Source organism: Coffea arabica, chromosome 2c, assembly GCF_036785885.1.
Source record: "Coffea arabica cultivar ET-39 chromosome 2c, Coffea Arabica ET-39 HiFi, whole genome shotgun sequence".
Classification (NCBI taxonomy): domain Eukaryota; kingdom Viridiplantae; phylum Streptophyta; class Magnoliopsida; order Gentianales; family Rubiaceae; genus Coffea; species Coffea arabica.
This window is the reverse complement of record NC_092312.1, coordinates 63,109,752-63,132,523: the sequence shown is the minus strand read 5'-3', so window position 1 is coordinate 63,132,523 and position 22,772 is coordinate 63,109,752. Positions and strand designations below refer to the sequence as shown.

General features: G+C 34.9%; 1 long non-coding RNA gene across 1 annotated transcript; it reads right to left on the bottom strand.

Moving 5' to 3' along the window:
• Window positions 1-16,072: 16,072 nt before the first annotated feature.
• On the bottom strand, window positions 16,073-20,400 carry LOC140036011 (uncharacterized). The gene is made up of 3 exons (XR_011839907.1): window positions 20,182-20,400; window positions 16,974-17,034; window positions 16,073-16,301 (listed from the first exon to the last, which is right to left on the bottom strand). It is a non-coding gene; the product is annotated as an uncharacterized lncRNA (long non-coding RNA).
• Between the last annotated feature and the right edge of the window lie 2,372 nt (window positions 20,401-22,772).

Genomic DNA, 22,772 nt, shown 5'->3' with positions numbered 1-22,772 from the left:
AACGGGGATGCAAGGGGTAAAACAGTGTTTAAGTTGTAGAAATGATGGCCAAAGCATCATTTTTACACTTCATGACAATCAACGTAACGCAATGCTTATTGAGAATCCATTCCCCCTTTTGATATTTGAAAATTTTCCATGTAGGGTAGTGATAATCAAGGCGCTTATTTGAAACGAAATTATTTTTTTAAAGACTCAAATGGGAGAGCAAATGATAAAATCTGTATGGGTAGAGAAAAGAATGCTCGAAGTATCATTCCAAATTTTCAAAACAAACAAGAATAATGCACATTTTTGCTTTCACTTAGATGTGAATTGAATCGGTTAAACACAATGGATATTTTCAAGCAAAGATGGCTCCAATTTGTAATTTATCAATCAATGTGACTGATTTTATTCTGGGGTTAAGTGAAGGAGAAAAGGTATCTCATTGGGCCTTTTGAGTGACCGTTCACCCTTTTCTGAGCACTCTTATTGTATAGCTCGGATCACCAACCTAGTGTACATGAGGATTTTAGAGAGTATACACTTGCGAAATTCAGGCTATAGGTTGAAAAAAATCTCAATTTGGTCTTATTTCTCAAAATTCATCATGAAATCTCTAATGAGTAAGAATAAAGAATGAAATGTACATATACACAAGACAATAATTGTCCAAAAATTTTATTGCTGAAAAAGTTTGAAACAAAAATTCCTGTTCAATTACGATACAAATGAGAAGAGAGAAACTTGTAAAGAGCTCCACATATACACTTTTTGTCTCCTTTTCTTTTGGAACAAAATGTATTAACAAATCAAATATACAAAATTTTCCTTTAAAAAACAATTACAACATCTCTCAGAGGCTTTAGCGTAGAGCTTCCAGATAGATCATTTATATTTTTATTGTAGGATCTGCCCAAAAATCACACAATACTTGTAATTTTGTCACTTTATTAGATCGGAAGTGCCATCAGATATAGAAAAATATTTTCCCTTTATTGAAGTATTTTTATGAATGCAGGGAAGGGGGAAAACAAAAGAAAAATACCCTGAATTAGCAAGCAAGATTATAAAATCGGTATGCATGTCCTATGGGGGAACCCTTTTATGCCAAGGGTAGGCCTAGCATGAAAATGCAATCCTCTAGGGTAGGCACTATACCAGACCTGATGGATCTGATCAACTCATTGAGTGAAAAATAATTCTTTGAAAAATTTGGTCAATTGGAGTGACGAGAGACATTTGTAAAAATGAGGTCAACGTCCGAATGGATTGATCACTTTTGATCGATACAAGAATTTGCAAAAACGCACGGGTTTGACCTTGACGAACTTCCTATCGAAGAGATTGGAATTCGTTGACCAAATTTTTTCAGTGAAGCACGGGTCAAAATCCCGACTGATCAAATGGCTGGATGCAATGGATGATTTTCTCAAAAATCGACTAAGTTTCCCAATTTGAAATTGACATTGAAACCCTGATTGGTCAAATGGGTTGAATGAAATTGGCCATTTATTTAAAATCGACCAGATCACCCTAAAAAGGGAAACTAGTCAAAATGAATTGAGTGGAATTTAAAATTTACTCAAAATTGACCGAATCATCCTAAAAAGAAATTGGTCAAATGAAATTGAGAATTTTATTCAAAATGGACCGGATCATTCTAAAAATTGAAATTGATCAAATGAATTGAATGAAATCGAGAATTTATTCAAAATAGACGCCCTAAAAGGGTAAATTGGTCAAATGAATCGGATGAAATTGATGATTTATCAAAAATCGACAAAATTGCCCTAAAAATGAACAAATTGATAAAATGGACTGGATGAAATTGATAAATGAAATGGTCCAATGGATTGAATGGAATTGGAAGCTTATTAAAAAATCAAGCTATCCACTGGTAGTTTCAAAAATTTATTACAATGCATTTAGCCTATGAGCCTTCTAAAAATCAAATTTTGGCCCCAATTTATTTATTGTCTCAATAGGAGGAATCATTTGTGAATTTTCTTCAAATTAATGTTCTTTTACGCAAGGGAATTTTACCAATTTTGATAAAATGGCCAAAAAGTGATTATTAGACGCTCATATTCCAAAAATTGCTCTTATGAAGACGATCGGATCCTACCTTACCTTGTGCACTACCCCTTTGGATGGTACAAAATGTAAACGTGCAAGTCTCTTTGGATTAAGTATCCGAGACACAAGGTGATTTATTCCTAACACGGGATCCCCTAAATGGCATTCCCTTACTAGGGTTTATGCATGATGCCATTTTATCAAAGCAGGAAAATATGCAATTCGAAACGAAACATGACCTAAGGAACCCTTTATCTGCCAGGGTAAGCCTAAAATGGTATGACATTATTAATTTATGAACAAAATATATCACAATTTTCAAACGTGCAATATCCTATCTACACGGGTAGGCTTCTAAAAGAGGATCATGTCAGACCTCTTATTTCCTAACGTTTGTGAATGCGAAAGATAAGAAACAAGGAAATGTTAGTTCAACACATAATCACATAACACGTTGGACAATTAGATGATATAAAAGCAACAAAGAAATAAAGAAAGAGGGTGGGATCCCTCCCCTCGTGAATGGTGTCCCTAACAGGGTAAGGTCGACTCTACCCTAGGCAATTCTAAAATGGATGCATGAGGTTGGGGTTTACTAATGCATCTAGACTCGATAGGTCATAGGTCACCGAGCCTTCAGACTTGGAAACCAAGAGTCATCACTCCCAAGGTTCTTTGTCGGTGGCTCGAACGATTCCCCAAACACCGCTACGCACACATCGTGTCACGGCTACGTGTTTGAGTGAATCTATCAAAAATCCTCAACCTTCGACTAAAAGCTAAAGGCTATCAACCCAAAGTTTAAAGCGGAAGATCGAGTGACCCATCGGATCATGCTACACACACATCGTGTCGTGATCACACGTCCAAGTGGGTCGCCTAAAATCCTGATAGGGTGGAGTGGCGTGACAAGCCACTAAAAGAAAAAATAAAAGAGGGATAAATATTAAAGCGAATGCACGTATGCTAGTGCTCGTTTGGAGGGGAGGGATCGAGAACCAACGCGAGACTCTAAGGTGATGTCCCCCACCCAAATGCAATGCAAGAGCGAGATAAACAAGTAAACATACATCCAATCAACCAATCATACATTCGTGAGCGAGAGAGGCAAAGGGTCCTAAAAAGGAAAATGCAACCCTAATATCCAAAATGCAATGCATAAAAAGGGTAGAAAAAGGAAAAGAATGGCTAAATCAAATGCTCGGACCCACTTAGGAAATCCCCAGTGGAGTCGCCAAGTTGTCGCGCCCCACTTTTTGAAATGGTGTGTGTGAGTAGTGTGTGTAGTGTATGTAAACGTGTGTAGAAGTGAAAGCAAAGACCGTGGGATTGTAAAATGCGACGGTTTTGGTCAAGTAAAGTTCAAAAGGGTTTTATGTATGAAAAATGGAGTCGCCACTTGGTATAGAGTTAGGGTGTAACAAAAATGATTTTTTGTTTTTGAATGAAAAAAAGTAAACAAACCCTTTTTGAAAACTTTTAGGTCTACGTAACCAAAGAAAGGGATCGGGGTCACGTTTGGTAAGGGAGAAGGCAAAGGCGGAGCCTAAGGCACTCCCTTAACCTAACCAAAGCTAGTTGCGTGACTTAACCCCACGTTTCCTAATTTTCTACCCAAGGTATGTATTGCATGTTGGATATGACTAGATGAATGCGAAATGAAAAGGAAAATGCAAACCTAAATCTAAATGTCTCTTATGAGATTTTTGGTCCCAATCACATGGGTTTGTGATGACCAATAGGAAGAATCTCATAGAGGTCATAGGAAAATGCAAATGAAGACTCAAATATGTGCAAGTGTGAAAATATATGAATGATGCGAAATGTAAAATAAAGGTAAGTGCAAGTATGAAAATGTGATAAAATAAAGGTGTTCGTGTGTAAATGGATGAAAAATAGAATAGTAGATACATATAAGTGTAATTTGGAGTGCCATTTGTGAGATGAGAAATAAATAAGTGATAAAAAGATGTTGAGAAAGTGTGAATTGAGAAAAGTGAGAAAATGTGGTTAAAAGGTGAAGAGGTGATATAAAAAGAATGCAAGTGTATGACCCTAAGGGGATGCATCAAGTTGGGCACGGGAAGGACTCCTAACTTTGTGATTTCAATTTTTCCTTTGATTAGAAAGGAGAACTAGCGTGCTAAGGCTATTTTGAGCCACACTCGCTCGTTTCCCTTATCGAAAGGGGACTCTCAAGCAAATACACCCTATAACTAGCATGAAGATGCAAAAGCCTAGAATGAGGGGAAAAGGATTGGAGGAGCATGCCAAATGATAAAAACTAAGAAAAATGCATGAAATGTAGTGAACATGCAAATATGCACTAACAAAAGGGGGACGGCCTATTGGATCTAGCGTTGGACTAGCCCATTCTATGAATTCCTACTAGCGTTGGACTAGTGGAAATGTACATTCATCTATCACATTCATTCATGGCTATGGAAAGCGAGTAGACATGTCAATCACCTATAAACACATAGCACATAACAATTAGCATGCTCGACTAGATGCAAGAGCCTAATAAAGCGAATTAACACATAACACATAGGCATGCAAATCACGCAAGGCAAATGAAGTAAAGGAACCCCTAACTATTACACTTGGGGAGGCCCTATTACAATCTAAGGGAAAATGAATTAAATAATTAAAATAAATACCTAACTATTACAAATTTGGCATTCAAGTGCCTTTCAAATAATCAAATTGAACTAAAATAAATGTACAAAGCCCATAAAGTAAATAAATAAATAAATGAAATGAATAAAAACATCCAAGTGGCATACAATCAAGCATGTAAAGGCACATAAGGCACATAGAGTCAAATAAAGTAAGAAATAAGGGATCAGGGTGTACCTCCCTTGAATTGGGGCCAATGAAATGAAATCACTTATTTACCCTCCAAAATACAAAGAAAAGGTCAAGGCATCACTTTGATTAACAAATATCATAAAAGATAAAAATGAATTGTGAAATCGAATCAATTAAATCATATAAGCAAACTACATTTAAGAAGTCAAAAGAAGAAATGACTTGATTGCAAAAATTAACAAAGTTCTGGGGTCTAAAATAAAAGAAAAATAAAGTTCAAGGACTCATTTGCAATTAAAGTAAGGACCCAATTGAATGAAATTGAAAGTTTGTAGGGCCATAGTGAAAATATCCGAAAGCTAGGGGACTGAAATGAAATTTCGTCATCAGGCTTCTTGACTTAACAGGCCATTGGGCTATTTCCTTTATTTGCTTGGGCCAAAGCTTCCCAACCCAACGGAAATCCAAAAACAAAAAGGGAATGGGCCATTTTATTATATTGACTCAAAGAATAATCCAACAAACTGATGGGCCTCAGCCATTTAGCCCAGGACAAACCCAAATAAAAATCTAACCCAAATCCAAGCAAAAACACCTCTTACCGAAAAGAAATCCAATTTCCTTAAACCCAACATAATGAAGTCCACAAAAAATTATTAAGCCACAACTATAATCTAAAAAAACAAGAAAATAATCAAGCTAAAAAACTATTTATGCATATTAAAAGATGATTAAGACGTAAAAGGAAGAAACAAGTTCACTTTTTTCCAATTTTCTAGGTCATATCAGAACAAGAGGGAAGGTTAAGGGGTTTCAACACAACAAAACCAAGGATCTGATTGAAAGAATTATGAACATTTTTGGGGTCAAATTATGAAGCTCTAAAATTCTGGGGTTAAACCACAAGACAAGGAGAATAAGCATCAGTTTCCATTTTCGTCGAGCTCATACAAGCAATCATCGTTCGGTCATTTTAACAAACAGGTTGAGGGCGTTAGAATTTCATCAAATTTTTGCTTGAATTGAAGTTAATCAAACTCCAGAAATTGTTCAACAAATCAAGAAGTTTCAGTCCATAAGGTTCGGACAATCTAAAACTATGGACAGCAAATTAAACATCAACTTCAAGCAAACACAGAACTTCAGCAACCCAAAGCGGCAAATTCTTATGCCAATCTCAACCCGAACATCAAACATCAAGTTTTTCCTCCCAAATACAAACATTAGGTAATGAAACATGCGGCAAAACCCAAACAGATGACTGGACATAATGAAAAACATCTCAATGGAAGGCGTATCAAATAAGCTAACATCAATTATTATTATCATTTCAGCTTTCTTTCCAATCAGAGCAATATCGACAATTCAGTCTCAACTCTAGCTATTCCCTCTCATAACAGCAGTTTGATACGTAGGGAAGGACAAGGCAAAGAAAACAGAAATGACACCAAAATAAGCACACAAGAAAACCTCAAAAAAATAAAACTCTGCCTTCTACCATTGCTGACCATGTCATTTTCCTTTTACGCAAGATGTAAGCAAGTCATCTTTTAATTAGAACTTTCAATCAGACATTTCATCCAACACCAAATGGGCATTAAAACATCATCAATTTTCGGCTCAAATGGGGTTATAATCAGCCCCAAGATTGTCAGCAAACCAAGGAAATTCAATTCGATTTACTACATACGGCATATGTGGTCAGAAAATTATGGGAAATCACTGGGAAATTGCAATGAATCAGTTTCACAAAAACATGCTTTTAGATTTTTCAGTGTTTATACTTGAAATAGAAAACTGAAATTTGAAACGGGAATACGACTTACAAATTGTTGTCTTGGCGAAAATCTGCCAGCGATGATATCGAATTCGGCTAAGTGGTGGTGGCTACGAGCGGCGGCGGTTCTAGCTTTTTGAATTCATCCTTCATTTTGCCGAAACTTTCTTCCTCTGTTTCAGTTTGCAACCGTGGCCTTTCTTCTGTTTTTTTTTTCTGTTTTTCTTTCTACCCAGCAGCCATCAACCGCAGCTACCCCCTCTCCAAATACTTAGCCGCCAGGCCTCCACTTTTGACTCGTCCGCGCTGCCTACTTGCTCCGCCGCTGCCCCCACAACTGAAGCCGATTGAAGTCGTAGGAAACTTGGCAGTGGTGATTGGAAATTTTTCGGATCCCCGAAACTGAAGCCCCTCATTTCCCTTTTTTGTTCGTTTTTCAACCGCCTGAACCTCTTTCTCTTTCTCTGTTTTTTCGCTGACCTCTTGTTGCTCCGCTCGTCCGTGGCGGAGTCCTTTGTCCGCCGCCCCTCTGTTTTCCTTCATCTCCTTCTCTCAGCCCAGGACCTCTTCATCTGTCACCATTTCTTTCCTGTTTTCACTCTCTCGCTCATTTCTCTCTACCCGAGGAACTTTCCCAACTTTCAGATTTTTCCTCTGCTCTTGCCAAGGACTCCCTCTCTATTTTTCTACTGTACTCGAAGCCGCCCCTTTTTGCTTTTCCCTCTCACTCTTTCCTACTCTCGGCCATTCGAATCTCTCCTTTTTCGTTGCTATTTTCTTTTCTTTCCACCCCCGAGCCTCTGTTTCTCGTTCTCTCCTTGACCGAAACTCCCTTTCTCTCGGCTCTCAAACCTGCTTTTCAACCCCAAAATCTCAACCGCCCCTTGCTTTCTTCTGCCCTCTAATTTGCTCAACCCGCCACCTGTGGAGCCTTCTTTTCTCTTCCTTTTTCTGTCCGCCCCTCCTCAGCCTCAGTCTTTTCTGAAGCCCTTTTTCCAATTACTCCTCCCTTTTTCTTTCCTTTTCTGCCCCCTTCTCCACAACCGAGAGAACTCCCCCTCTAATTTCCCCCCATTTTTCTTTTTCGGTCCTCCCCCATCTTTTCTTTTTTTTCTTTCAACATCCCTATCCTACAAGTGTCTCCAATCCCTTGCCACCTAGGTGATGTGTTGTTAAAAAATAAGCAGGGACACTTGTCCCACATGCAAGTTTCCACTTGTCAATTTTTCTTTTCTTTTTTTTTTCTTTTTTTTTTTTTTTTGCTTTTTCTTCTTTTTTTCTTTTTTTTTCTGAAATTTAGTATGAAAACCAAAATAAACAATAAAATAAAAACAAAACAAAAATAAAATAAAAACCCTAGAATTGAAACAAATAAAATTAAGATTAAATTAATCAAACAAATAAAGGTAACAAAATCAAAAATTTGGTGTCTACATCAATTTTTGTGAATTTTGCCGAATTTCCAAAATTTACCAAAAACTAAGACTGAAACTGTCTTGTAAGTATAAGTCAGCCAATTTAAGCTGAAATTGAATGTCTTCTGCTTAGAGTCTTAGAAAAGTGTCTTTTGGGAAGTACTTTGAAACTAGTTTTCAACGGTACCAAGTTTTCCAATTTTGGACCTACTGAGCGCAAGATACGATTTTTCAAAGATTGTCCCTTAAAACGGAATTCTTCGAACTTGTTGAAAAAATGAGTTTTAGAAACTCTTCACTACCCTTCGATATTGATTGACTGTTTTACATTTGATTTCAAAGAGGAAAAATCAGTTTTCCTTGTGTTATTAAATCCCACTTTTGAGTCTCGATTTACGAGTAATTAAGGCTCTCTTTCATGATATTTTCTTAGTATTGTGCAAGTATACAACCTTCCTTGTTAACGAGGGATTTATAAGCAATAGTGTGTTATAACCAATTGTTATTTGCTCAGGCGCTCAAGGGGACCTTCAAGAGGAACTCGAAGCGGACGCCTAAACACTTGTTTGAGCACTTACTCTCTCACTTTCATTGTTGAGTGTCAAGTGCATGACTTGTTGATATTATGTGAATTGTTCTATGGATTGAATGGCTTATAACTATTGAGTCGAGTGTGTACTTTATCGTACTCAATCTCATTTAAATGAATTGTAATTGAATTGATTGAAATGAATCGAATTGACTAAATTGAATTGAATTAATTGAATTGAATTGTATGTTATGGCTGCATACGTCGACTGGAGTGAATCTCCTCGACAAAATTGAAATGTTGGGGACGCCTAAACTCATCGACCAACCTTGCAACTCGAGCCGGCACGGGCTTGGTCGTGAAATCTGGTGAGCCATGAGAAAAAAAAAATTATAGGCTTGATCTATTGAAGAGATTTCGCCTGACATACTCGAGCAGTATCGCCTTATACAAGAAGAGCGGGCCCGGTACAGGGGTACGTAATGGTGAACGGGGAAGAGTAAGTGAAGTTTTCACGGACTTAATACCGACCCAGTTGACGGAGTGTCATCGCAAGGAGGTAATTGATCGAGCATTGGCAAAGCAAGTGGAACCTAGCTCCTGAGAGCTTCCATATCCTTGAATTATTTCTATTTACTTTTCTCACTCGAATTGTTAATTGCTTCAATACTACTGTTTTATTTGCTAAATGTGATTGCTACTTGAATTACGTGCTTGTACGTGTATTTATTGGCCTCACGAGCAATCGCTCACCCCGTAGATTTGTTTTCCTTAACAGGACCAGATGGGAAGATTTTGGAGAAAAGCCGACTAAATTACTCTTTCGATTAGTACCTTGGTTGTAATTGTTTAGTCGACTTATAATGGTTGTGTTTTGGGACTTGATGCACTTTTGATTGGGATTTTGAATGTATTTGTCTAGACAATTTTTGGAGGTTGTATATTTTGGGAATGAGATGTACTTTTGGTTTATTGTGATGTAAGACTTGAATGTTTTTTAAGGAAGCAAATTTTCTTTATATCTTCGACTTTTGGTATCGTTAGTTAACCTTAAGTTTGAATTGAATTGTATCGAGCCCTGGCGAGAGTTGGGCAGGTGTTCCATGGATATCCTTGGGTTCGCCCTTGGGAGAAGTGGGACCGCCACATAGTTAGCCACAATCACTCAAATATCTTGTAATTTTGGAAAAATCCTTCTTTAGAGATACATGAAAGTATTTCTCAACTATCAGTAACTTATCTCCAAAAAAAAAAAAAAAAAACTGCTATCAAAAAGTATAACTAGCTACAATCACTCAGATACCTTGTAATCCTGGTAAATTTTGTTGTACTCCTTATTTCATTCGTGTAATTTACAATGACTCACTTTACTTATCTTTTATCTTTGCATGTGTCAGTTTACTATGATGTGAATGTCCATCCATAACCAGTAATACATTCTAAACTGTATGGTGTCACTACTATCCTACAACAAGAATGAAAAAAACAAATAATGATTACCTTCATACTCTTCCTGTTATTTTATATGCCGATAAACTTCCCAAGTCATTTAATTCGTCTACTAAGTCAAATTTACAAACACTTGGCACGATAAGTTCCTTGTGCATACCTCCCCCAAGTAGGCTCTTACTATATCTATATACCATAGGTGACAAATCATTAGATGTAGTTCAGGACATGGTTCAGTGACATTACCTTCGTCGAATTGGGGTATTATATTTCACCAACGTCGGATGGCACTGTTGCTGTTACTTAGCTGTTCAACAAAGCTGGAGACTGTTGTAAATGTATTTCCTCTATTCCCTTCTACTTTGCTGCCTGTCCTAGAAAAGATGCAGAGAAATTCTCCTAACAATTTTTAACCTCAGTCAATTGTTGCATTCCCTCCCAAAGATGTCTACAAAGATAAATTGGTCCTTCCATCTTCACTCAAAATGTCTCACGAGCTTGGCTTCCTCTCAATAGATTTGGCCTCCTTTCTTTTTCACATAAACGTGCCCTAAATTTTTCCTCCCACTTCAATGTTTGCATTTTTATCTCTCAATTATTTTTGGCAAATATCCGTAGAAATAGCAAGACTTATTTTGGTGTACAAAAGACTGAATCCATGCTTTCTCGACTTTTTCCTTTCATTTTATGAGGTTGATTCAAAATTTTGCATTTGATATTTGAATTTTGAATCAATCTGTTTGCCCCAAAAGGACACTATCAGAACTTCAATACATTTTTTACTTTTTATTCTGCCCACTTATTGTAACGATGTCGTTTTTGGTTTAGCAATAGAATTAGTAGATGTGGCTTCTTCTTCACCTCTCGTCGCATTTTATGAGAGGATTGTTCAGGAACGGTCGGCCTGATGACCGTTCCTGCCCCAAATCCCTTGCGGTTCTTAATGCCTGAGTATCCTTCAAAACCCAAGACATAATTGGACCACACTAAGTTCTGTAATTTTCTAGAAGTGGCTACTATGGATTATTGAGTTTGCTCTTGTCCTTAACTTAATGTAGCATCTAGCCTTGCATAGAACTTGATTCACTCATTTCTTTGAATAGTCGTAACACAATACTACTAACCTAGTATTACACCATCCACAGTCCATATCCAACTCTTTTTGTCACCAACTGTAGTACCCATGATAGAGAGAACTGATCCAATAAATTTTTATTGTAAACTACGAGCCCAAAATACTTAAGGAAGTTTTGGTCCATTCTACAATGTATTATCAACAAATCAATCTTCAAGTAACACTTTTATGTAAGACACAATCATGTTGGATATGTAAAGGCATGAATGAGCCTCCTATTACCCGGTTTAAAGAGATTTGCTCAACTATTAAAAATGGATAAAAGGAAACAAGCTATGAGCAACAAGCTTGGAGTCACAATATCATTACAGTGCATTATGCACCCATAAATTTTTTTTGTGTGTAAAGGCAATAACAAGATAAATGAATTGTAAAATATCTCTAGAACAATTGTCACTATCTCATTTGGCTTTCCCAAATTAAGTCTATATGCTTAATTTTTCATGTTTCTCAAAATGACGTAGTCAACCAAATTGTCCAAAGTAATATGTATATTTTGTGGATGTAGGTTAAAGAATATGCATAAGAAGGAATATTTTTTAGCATAAAGTTGTTATATTTTGACATTTTTTTTCTTTTTTAAACCTTTTTGTATGCTTTAGTACACCGCTTTCACTAAATAATTAACTTTATTAAGGGTATATTTCTTGTTTTGTTGCCACAAATGCATCTTTAAGGTTAAAATCTCATTTAACTTGCAATATAGGATTGATTATGTTAAACTTGTAATCCTTGATATACTTTAAAACTTAGATTGATCCCATTAGAAAATGAAGTAGACAAAATGAAAAGTTAAATTATTTGAGGAGTATTTTGTAATTAACCAAACTGAACATACATAAGTTCACAAAAAAATAAATACGCACCTGTATTATATATGTGTACATACGAAATGCATGCATAGGATAGAAGCATCTTGGTTTTGTAGCGAAATCCTTGACGTTTTTTACCTTGCATATACACCCTTCTCATTTGCATTTGTCTTATGCATTTCTTTCAGCTCCAATAGAATATAAATACATATTTTTCTTAAGGGGAATGACCTATTTATGATTTATTTTTGAAGTATATCATATTGTATTCTATGAAAATAATTAATGAAGTCTACTTTGTAAAGTTTTCTTCCAAAATCTAAAAATATTTAATACATCCTAAGTTACATGTTGAATATATTATAGGGTTTTTCTAACGAGTGTTCGAGTGTCCTATAGGCACTTGTTAGCACAACAAATATTCACAAAACCTACCATGTATTCACACACACACTAACAATTATTATTCTCCCTTATATGTATATACTTTCTCTATTTAATCTTACCTACTCTCCCTTGTATTTATTTACTTTCCCTAATTAATCTTACATTTTTAAAAATATATCTCTATGACACTAGTTAGATAGACCTTATATTATATATAAAATTTTCTTTTATTCTTGAATATAAGTTATAAATTCTAAAAATAATTAAATTTATATATGTTTGGAATCTTTGTTATTGGTATTTTGGAATAGAATAATCAGATTACATATTCTATTTTTCTCAGTTCTAGGTTGTAAACCTCTTGAATCATTTCTTCTTTTTATGACCCAACTTTTGAGTGTCATTCCTCTATTATTGGCATGAGAGAAGTAGACTAAGTTGGCATAAACAAATTTTAATATCACTAATTTATCAATTAATAAAATTAATTTGATATGGCTTTTGTTTGGCTGTCACAAGGTTTGGGATTTGTTGCACATTGAGAAACTTGTGTAAATAAAATTTTTTGGAAAATTCATATGGGAATTAGCTATACACTTTTGAGTTTGGTTCTAAAAAAATTGACTCAATCTAGGATACGAGTAATTTATAATTTCCCTAGTTACTATCTACTGATAACTATTCACATTTTTGGTATTTAAAAATATTTTTGGTTGATATTGCTAGCTAGTGTGCTCTATCTTTTACTTTAGATGCATTTCATACAATACCAAAAAGAATAAATGGATAAAAGTGGTAAAATATTAGCTGAAAAATTAACGCAAACAAAATACTTTTCTCATCACTTGATGAAATATTATTGCTATATTTTTTGATATTTTATTTCTCACTTAAACTTGATCTCTTGAATTTCACCTTGAAAAGAGTAAGAGAGATTTGAATATCAAGATTTGTAATTTCTGAGATCTCAATTTTAACCACTAGATCAAAACTTTCTTCACATGTTTTCTTTTGCATTATTGAAATAACGAAAGGTTTTATGTAGGGTCATTTCACCTTGGAAAGGGTTTAATGAAAAGGAACAAAATTTTGCACAATTATGAGCATTTATAATAAAGAATACTTTAAACAATGTTGAAATTCTAACGTAAAGTTTCTTTTCATTTTTTTTACATTTGCTAATGTGAAGAATTGTGGATATTAAATGGCAATAGCATGGTATTTGTAGATATGAACAAAATGAAGAGTCTTTTTTTTTCTCCTCTAGAAGTATGAATGGAAGTATATTATCACTCTAATCAAAATTATATGCTCCTCATACATCTTTTTCTTAGTTTAGGTGGTTGAATCGCAAAGGTGTTTTATGAATTTTCTTTTGTGAAGTAAGATGAATGTTTATTCAATGTTTATTCAATTTTAATAGATGCATATCCTTTTTCAGTAGTTTGACTTAGTGAAAAGGCCTTTTTTTCTTTTTCTTTTTTTTAGTTTTTCCTTTAAAACCTTCCACTTCTCCCTATACCCTTTCCACCATCAACTATCAAGTTCAAGATTCGAATCCTGATCCTGACAATGGGGAGAACACTAAGAGCCTATCCCTAACTGCTACGCCAGCCCCTGTGGTTGACTTAGTGGAAGGGTTTACTTGATTGATAGTTAGAAATCCTTTTGGCTCTTTTTTTGTTTTGTTTGTGTTAATTAATATTTGATTGTTACCATAATGTGTTAATTTAAAGAGATAATTAGGACAAAAATTTATATGATATTTTAGAATTTTTATATGTGAAAAGATAAATTACACATGTCAAATTTTGTTTATTAAACTAATTCTATTTAAAAATTGAGAATGGCTACATTATAAATGTTGAATGCTTTATTTTTCTTCTTCAATCTAATAAAGAAGTGCACAAAAATTTGTGCTTTTATACCTAGAGGAACTCATTGCTTATGAATTCACATTAGTTTTCCTAACAAAACATGTTGATCCACTTTCTATTGATTGACATTTATTTTACTATTGGGACAACATGAGGCAATGCGTATGAGAATACTGTTGTGGAAATATCATGCTAAGGTCAACCCATTTTTGACATTAAATTTGTCAAATTTGGTAACCCACACGGAACTTGTGGTTCATTCTAGAAGGGTACTTGTGATGCCAACAATGATCCACATTCTGCTGTTCGTGAAGCATGTGTTAGGAATTGGTCCAGTTTCGGTGGAAAATGATATTATATATTCTTCATAAATTAAGTAGTTAAGGATAAAATGTCACCCAATTCATAGGTGTTATTACCGAGTGTATTGTTTGTTCTCTTCTTAGTCAACGTTTCTTAGATTTTCTTCTTTTTCTATCAATGTTTCTTGAGGCAAACATGAGTTTTGGATGCGTTTTGAGCATTTGCTCAATACTATATTAGAAACTCTATATTTTTGTCTAAAAAAAATATGTTGATTGAGGAAATGATTCAAAAAAGGGTGAAAGATAGAAAAAGAGTCCTACAACAGGATTGATTTATGAAATGACATGTTGTGACGATCTCATCTTCTCCTAAGACGAACCAAAGGGCTTAGCAAGCCGCCTGTCTAACTCTCGTCAGGACTTAATCACTAACTTACTCACAAACCTTGGTTACAAGCGTAACCACCTCAAAAGCAAAAATTACATCTCCAAATGACAATAAAAAGAACTATTCTTCAACAAATACATGAGACAGTGATCACTTCAATCTTAAAGTACATCACTAGTTCAAAATTACAAAAGTCGAGTTTTCAAACTTACAAGTAAAAAACAAAACTAGAGAGTTGATACTATTACACAAAAGCAAAAGATTTACACAAAACTTGGCCCTTCGCAATCAATGACCCAAATTCTCGCCCCTATAAGGAAAACAAAGTAAAAGGGTGAACTTTTGCTCAATAAGGTTCGAAGAAGGTCATGCAATCAATAATATAATACACAAGTCAGATAATGAAAACCACCACAAGATAGAGCAATTAGACTTCAATTAAGTAATAACACATTTATTTAAAAGGATACGGGGCTCTCATGAGCTTGTTCAAGTAGCTTGATTAAGATTCAAGATTTTCGTTGACATTTCGTTGACTTTATTCCATAATACTATCAAGTAATTCACCACTTCACGTCATTCTCCAACCAGCATTCAACCCCCTACCAGGCCCGCATGTCAAATTCAAGAAGGATAATACTCGAGTATACCGGTTTCAGATTAAGTTCGAGAATTCAAGTACAGGTTCCAATTCAAGTTCAAGTGACAAGACTTCATTAATCTCATCGACCAAACCCTTGTTGGCTCTACTCGACCAACTAACCAATGGGGTTTGGGACCCCCAAGCATGCAATGGAGTCGTTGGAATAACAACCCAAATGACTATCAAGTCAAGCACAAGTAAAGCAATTCATTTAATACAAATATCAGGGGTCTAGCCATGAAGCGTCGAGTATGAGAGGTACATCCTCACCCAGGCAATAGCAATTCAAGGGCAAGTATCTCAACCAAGCAAACATTTCATTCAAGCAAGGAAACATGGCACATAAACACTTCACAAGCACTTAGAACGCTCACCACTTAAAGTAAAGTTCAAATGTGTGGCGACCCCACCTCCCCCTAGGGCGTACCCTAGGGTTTAGCGAGTCGCCTGCCCAACTCTCGCCAGGACTCACTCACTCGAAACTTGAGAAAATAATGTACATCCATAAAAGATAAGTATCACAACAAGTTCAAACTTAATATATACATTGATGCTCAACCCAGATACAAAGCTCTACACACCAAAATACTTTAAAGTGTTTACAATTCATGTACAAACAACTCTAGTCGGGTGCTAGTGCGAGTACAACTTCAAAATTCAAAACAATTAGACTACGCTAGTCTTTACAAATCTCGCGCCTCGCTCGTGCCCCCTGTAAGGAAAACAAAACTAACAGAGTGAGCTAAACTTCAGTGATGTTCCAAATAGTAAATTGACCATTAATTAACAGTAAATGTATCATAATAGTGAAATAGCGAGTATAACAAGTCAAGAAAATGAGCAATACACTTTGTACAACCACCATTTCATATTTAGTATTTCACGTAAAAGGATATAGTTTCCTTGGTAAACCAGTTCCACCATAACTTGATCAAATAGTAGTTGACACTCTGTCAACTTTCAAGTAAGGTAACTAGTCCAGTAGTACACCACTTAACTCCAATCTCCATCCACCAACCAGACCCCTTATCGGACCCGAACTCCAAGGTAAACACTGGCGATAATACTCGAGTATACCGATTAGTCAAGGAGATAACACTCCACTCGACAACACTTACTACCCAGGGTTCGTTATCTAATTGACCAGGCCCTTGCCGATTCGACTTGATTAACTAGCCACAGAGTTTCTAGAATTCCAGACAAAATACAATTCAGAAGCATGTATATCAATTCCATTGAAATCAATGAACAAGAATAAATCACATTAGGGCAAGTGTGATAAAGTACACTCTTGCCCTATCAATCTACTCATATATCATGTAATCATATTGGTCAAGCATTAAACACAAGTGTCAAGTGTAATCAGGTATTTGGAAGCACTCACCAAAAGATGTAGTGCCTTTACGGGTCACGTTCGAGTACTACTCCGTGTTTGAAGTCCAAATCTGCGAGAAAACATTATTTATGAGCTTTGAAAATTAACTAAGATTCGAAACTTAAATGTTTCGTTTAACGAGAATCAAGTAATTGAAACTCATTTAGAGAATATTCGTAAAACTCTTGCTCGCTCTTCAAATTGTGAAACTTTGAAGCAATTATACTTTGAAATACCATTTGAGTCGAAAAAACGAGAAAAACGTATTTTTATTAGTCGTAAATTTCATTTTTCTAAGGGTACAAGTTTCGGCCGAATTCTAACTTATATACCTCTATGAAAGAAGGCTTGAATACCCTAGACGATTCAAGTGAAACTCGTTCTCAATTCCTACTCAAGTCGCACGTACATCTCCTAGCCCTCAAGTTAAAGGTTAGGCAGTGCGCCCTTTGTGCTTACCTATTTTTCATCCATTTATGGCTTCATTATTTTTCTCAAGTCAGCCCCAACATTACACACAAGAAATGTCATCACTATAGCCTTCAATTAGGCTCTAAAATCATCCAATTACATCACAAGTCCAATAATATTACCAGAAATCAGTTTTGAAGCCCAAAAGATTAACTAGCAGATTTGACATCTTATAGTATTTTGGTCACAAATGGAACTACGCTTATCGGATTGAGGCACCTTTTGTACCGATTCGAAGCTAAGACAAAGGGCTACAACTTGTATGAAGACAGCTCAACCCAGTTCACGGTTGATCTAGGTCGAATTTACAAATTACAGAACCAAAAATTCATGATCAGTCGGGTTGTCAGTACTGAATTCAAACGGCAATAACTCAAGCTACACACTTCCGATTGAGGCATTTTCAGATGCGTTGGAAAATTGAAACATAGGGTTAAAACTTTTGTGTTTTGGCTAAAGACTGATTTGATACGGATCAAGGCGAAAAATGAAGTAAAAAATGGGAAATCTTGAAACTGTCCATGAAATGAGGCTTTTGACATGTTACCGTGCTCCGATTGAGCTGAAATTTTACAGGCAGCTATATCACACCATTTCCTACAACTTTCATGTTTTGATCTAAGCCTGATTCGGCTTCTAACATACACAAATAAAGCTGGTCAAAACAGAGCAGTTTCAATCCTTAAATCTGGAATTTAATGCATTTAAGGTATAAACTTCACATTTCTACCTTGAACCACTACTTCAACTTCCTATACAAGATTATAGACATCATATGCTCTCTAAACAACAAGGAATAAAATTGAACAACTCAAACCCTAACTCAAAATTCACCATATCCATCAAAACTACCAAAAGAACTATCATTTACCACAAGTATAAGTTGTTATCCACACTTAATCAAGTTTAAGGAAGAGATAAAGGAAAGGCAACCATGTACCTCTCTAAGATGCTTGCAAGAGAAATCCTTCACCTTTCCTTTCCAAACTTTAGCACCCCAAGCTTCCTAAGCTCCCAATTTAGAAGTTAATTGGTTTAGATTTTCGGTTTTCTCTCAACTAAGCTAGGAATCAAGATGGAATGAAGTGGTCTTTCTCTCTTGTTTTCTTTCCTTAAGTCTCAGCTGGAATGACAGAAATGGAGAGCACAAGAAGTGTATTTGGTGATAAATATGAAAGAAACTGGTTGGTCAACAACCTTGGGATGTTCGCCACTTGTCGCCTCAAGATTGCATCTTGAATTTTTCTTCTTTTTCCTTTCTTTTTTTGTTCAAGAATTTCGGCTCTCTCTCTAGGCTGATTAGGGATGATATTTTGGTACTAATGACAATGAGATTAAGTTAATAAAGTGGTGGTCAAGTAGTGTGTTCAATCGGTAGTGAACGGTACACGTTGGTTCACACCGTTTTTCCTTACCTGGCATGTACTAGGGTTTTGACTTATAATTCACTCCCCTATTATTAATACTTCTAATCACACACTTTTTCTTATCTAAAACTCACTCTTAATTACCAAATTTAGTACACACTTCGCACCGATTACTCACACTATGAAAAGACGTAAAAACTCTAGTTCGCTTAACGATGAAAGAAAAGAAGAAACCCTTGGTTCTATGATTATTTGTAGCTATTGGGGAAGTGAATGTGTAGTAAAGTTACTGTAAAGTAATAAATTCCAAATTAAAGGAAATTTTAAGAAAAATATAAGGAATTTTAGAAGTCCTCACAAAATGTCCATCTCGGGTGCAATTTCGGACTCACTTCCAAGTCCTAGAATCAGGTAAATAGAGTACAATAAGATCCACTGCTCCAAGCCACACATTTAAACGAAACTACTTCCAAGTCCCAATTAAGAAATCTCAAGTTTTCAGATTTTTCTTACTCACAAACTCTCCCTAAAATGCATGGTTTCTTGTTCAATTCAAGGGGAAAATCTATGTACATGTTAGGTCAATGATTCAAGTAGAAGGTAGTGCGAACATATCTCATTTTCATCCACCAATTATGGTTTAAAACCGTCCAAAACAGTTTTGTTTGTAGGCTGGAAATCTAGCACTTAAAACAGGAAAAAGTGAGGTTTTTCACCTCTTAGACTTATCAGATTTTGCTCAAATCTATCACCCATGTTAGAGTTAAGGTATAACCAAGTGTATAAGGCATTAATATGACAATTTCACCCCACAACTTCAAAAGAAAAGCTGCACAAAACCTCTCTCTCTGTTCGGCCAGCTTGAGGAGAATTTCAGCCAAGAAAATAGTGAGAAAATTGAGTTTAAACCACTTAAAGTCCATGATTTTGGTTCAAATCCAACACACACTTGTAGTTTAAAGTCTTATAGAGTGTTTTGAGCAAAATTTATCTTAAAAATCATCATGAAAAATTCAAAATCCAAGCTGAAATTTTCAGTCTTTGTTTCGGCTAGCAAGCAGAAATTTTTTTGCAAAATTTTCCAACATTCATCCAACTAATCACTCAATTTTCAACCAAAAATTCCTAGCAAATCCACAAGGTTTTATTCCCATCATGTTAATAGATATATATAGCCATAAATCTCAACAAGTAATGTCACCAAAATTACATATAAATAGCCAAATCCTAAGTTGTCATCTCAAGAAATCAAGCATCAAATTCAAAATTAACAACTTGGAAAACTTCTAGGATTCACCACATGATCTAGTCTTTAAACCTACAAGATTAACTTATCTTAAACATAAGGAAAAAAAAGGAAGGTGATCTAGCATGTTTACCTCTTTTGATCCACCGAACAAAATAAAATCAATCCACAAATCCACCAAATCTTCTTCCCTTCCAATTTTAAACCAAGGTTGGTGGTATGATCAAGATCTTCCCTTTCTTCCTACAAATCTAAGCAAGATTAAAGGTCAAATGGATGAAGTTTCTCTTCCCTTTTTTTTTCCCTAAGCTCTCAGCTCTGTCACTCTTTCTTTCTCTTGTTTTTGGAAGACAAGAAATGGAAAAATGGTAAGAAAGGCTTGGTCAATGAAGTCGTTAAAGAATAAAGCTTGGTTCCTATTGCGCCACATGTCCAATTCTCTTAATTTCTTGCTTCAAATATCTCATCTCTCTTTTATTGCACTAAACTCCCTTTTTTCACTAAAGTTTCCTCACACACCTCACTAAAAGTTATAGTCACCCCACTCACTAACTCCCACATGTTACAATTAATAAAGTCATTAAGACTAAAATCATTATCAAGTCAATAAAAAAATAAATAAGTAATTAAATAAATAATATGTAATGAAGTTAAAACGGGTAAAATGACAAAATTTTTCGAGTCCTCACACATGTTTTTAAGATGTTAAAATAGAACCAGTTTTTATGGAGGGTTCAAATTTATAATAATCTCCTTACAACAATGGTTTGAGAATCAGCCTGTCTAACTCAACTTTATTGTGCTAAGCATGTAGCAGTATTAGCGAGAAGATTAACTTCTTTATCTGCATAAGATAGTGTAACTATTTTATCAGTTATAATAGCAAGCACGTTTGAGTAAAAGTCTAGCATCAATACATTATAAACTAAGAGCATCGCCTTACTATAGTACAAGTAGCATATAAACTTAGAGTATCACTTTTACTGTATTACAAATAGCATAGCCTGAATCTCCCATCATCTTTACAACTTATTCACTAATTTAGATGGCTATCACCAGTCCTACCCATGACTAGCAAGCATCCGAGAAAATGATAGGTAGCAATTCGGTTAATATTTTGTGTGTAAGAATGAACTAAATGATTTGTGTGTTAGATTATTGGATGGATTTTAGGGTTTAACACATCGAAATAGAGGCATTAGTCTAGGAAGAAATTTGTTGAATTTCAAGAGGAGGATGAAATTAATATATGGCGCTAATCCTTTATTTGATAGGATCAATAATTGTTTCCATCTCTAGTGATGCAATCTCTCTAGTCTAATTTGTAGAATTTTTTATTTTTTACCTGTTAGATTTGAGCCAGTGACCTAAGAATAATTTGTAAAATTTTACCTGCCAAATTCGAATTAGTGACCTAAGGATAATTTGTAAAATTTAGTTTGTCTAGTTCAATTTGTCTAATTTAATATGTGAAAGTTTCCCCCTACCATTGATGAAGCAATAGATATGAAAAGCTCAATTACGTAAAATTTTCAATTTATATGCAAGTTAAAAATATTACCCTCGCGATAAAAATTTTGGGCATTAACTTTCACTTTTCTAGAGCTAAAAAAACCTGTATCTAACAATAACATCCAAATCTTACTACTATTTAGATGAATGAATAGCTCAAAATACTATTGAAATGAAATTGATAACTCAAAATTCATCAAATTTTATCAACATGCAAACACGTCAATGTTAAAGTATTATTTCATATCATTATCAGATTACAAAGACTCACTCAAATACTAGCATTGAGGCATTAACTTAAATCTTAACATTATGTTGCCCTAAAAACAGCACTCAATTGCTTCCAATTATAATGAATTATGTTTTCCATATCACCAAGAATTGTATGCATCTATTTTCCAAACTAAATTGTGTAGATTCTAGAGAGGGCATTTATAAACTCCAGAAATAGCTTTTTACATAATAAGATATGATGTTAACACAATCATAAATTAAGCATTTGCCCAGATCAATAGGTATGAATTAAAAAATATATATGAATTGGGTTTTTAGTGATTCTAATGGTATTAAAAACATATTTAATGAGTATAGAGATTGTAATAGTATTAGAGACATATTTAATGAGTAGAATATGCATAATACATTTAGGATGTGAAGATATGGATATAGAACCCACCCTTATGATATATATATATATATATATATATATATATTTGAAGTGGAAGAAAAGATGCATTTAATGTTTTGAAATGTGACTATGATGGATGTATCTCTTTCATAGAAGAACTTTCTCCAACCTAACTAGTATTTTTCGTCTACATATGCAGAAGATGTTAGACATTTGATGTATAAATTTAGAGTGAATGACCAAAATGATCACTCAAGTATTAAAAATGGCATCGCTTGATCACCAAACTTGTTTTGAGGCCAAAAAGACCACTAAACTAAAAAATGCACTATCAAGGTCACTTTTCCATTTTTGCCAGTGAATCATTTGATTACATGGTCCCCCGAGTTACGAATATTTTCATATGGGCAAAATCGTCCAAAAGGATATTAAAACAAGTGAACTCATACATTGTTTCATGCTGAAAGTTGACCAATTTAGATTCTCATCATCTTTTTTTGGCAAAGTAGGAATTGTGAACATCTCTAAACCAAATTGAAGCAACAAACAATGAGTTTTACGGCCTAATCATCTCACCAACTTCA